Source organism: Microtus ochrogaster, chromosome 7 (assembly GCF_000317375.1).
Source record: "Microtus ochrogaster isolate Prairie Vole_2 chromosome 7, MicOch1.0, whole genome shotgun sequence".
Lineage (NCBI taxonomy): Eukaryota > Metazoa > Chordata > Mammalia > Rodentia > Cricetidae > Microtus > Microtus ochrogaster.
The window spans coordinates 82,636,789-82,638,145 of NC_022014.1; the positions used below are offsets into that span (position 1 = coordinate 82,636,789).

At 49.4% G+C, this 1,357-nt stretch overlaps 1 protein-coding gene across 2 annotated transcripts in view; it reads left to right on the top strand.

Moving 5' to 3' along the window:
* Positions 1-6: 6 nt before the first annotated feature.
* The window catches only part of Endov (endonuclease V), a 16,875-nt gene continuing 15,524 nt past the window's right edge, over positions 7-1,357 (top strand). For both annotated transcript variants that reach the window (XM_026780833.1, XM_005350835.3), the window contains exon 1: positions 7-58. The gene's annotated coding sequence lies outside the window, so the exon portion shown is untranslated. The remainder of the gene's footprint in view (positions 59-1,357) is intronic.

Sequence of the window (1,357 nt, forward strand, 5' to 3'; positions counted from 1 at the left end):
CGGGGAGAGCTCCCGGGCCTGCGCTTCCCTGGTGGTGCTGAGCTACCCAGAGCTCGAGGTAACCGCTCTCGAAGGCTGCGCACCCAAGGGGGCTGGATCCCGAGACAGCGATCAGAGCCTGGGTGCCGTTTTGTAAACGTTTTCTTCTCCACCCCCGCGCCCTTTGAGTTTTTTAGAATCTTTTTTAATTTTTGATGCTAAAGCCGACCCAGGACCTCGAACATGCTAAGGGATCAATAAACTTCCATTTCATTTATAGAATTTAATGTATAGGTTGGAGTGTATTTTTAAAATGCTAAAACCTCAGGAAATAGTGTAACTTTGAAGACCATCATTGGACAGAGGGTTGGTGGGATGGTCAGTGGCTAAGTGGGAACACCATTCTTGCAGAGGATCCAGCTTCAGTTCCAGCTCCCACATCAGGCTGCCCCCAACTATATTTAACTCCAGCTCCAGAAGATCTAAACGGACTTCTGGCCCCTGTGGGCTCCAGCATGTTTGTGGTGTATAAAAACTCCCACAGGCCCACACATACTTACACAAATTAAAAACATTTCTTGAGGATCAACAGACTATTCTAAGTCTGGGTGTCCTGGGTTGCTCACCGCAGTGCCCCACAGCATGCACCACAGGTTGCCCAAGCAGGAAGTCTCAGCCTTCCTAGAGTGAAGAAGGCTCGTTAGAGTAAGTACTGTCTAAACTGGGCTCTTCAGGAAGTTAGAGCCAGCCAGGTGAGGATCACTACAGGAGAGCAGGCATGAAAGGCTATCAGAACCCTGCTGGAGGATTTAAAGCCATGAGGAACAGTGTTTAGGAGTGGCTGAGGGCAGTGGTGGATGGTGAACCAACAGGGTCACATCAAGCAGGGAACAGCGCAAAACAGGCCTTGACGTCCCATTAGCAATGTGAACTTTATTAGCCTTCATCCCACAACACTGGAGTTGTGTCTCTGTGCCCTTTGACAGTCTCTGTCTGATAGACCAGAACGCGTCAGGCTGGGTAGCATGTAAACAAGAGTGTTTCTCAGAGTTGTGAAGGCTGTAAGTTCTAGGTCTCGTGAGACCTCTGGATTCACATAGGCCCTTCTCCCTGTGTCCTCCCAATGCTTCCCACTTCATTCAGTCACCTTGTAGGTGAAAACTTAAAACCATAGCAACCCTGACCCTCTCAGCTCCGACATACTGAAGTGAACTTAGCCTGTCCCCTCTCCAGAGTGTAAATTCTGATGCCTTCACTTGCGTCTCTACATAGATCATGTGTGTGCACACGTGAGCAGTCAGCCCGTGGTTCATCAGATCATGTGTGTGCACGCATGATCAGTCAGCCCGTGGTTCATCAGATCCTGTGTACATAGATC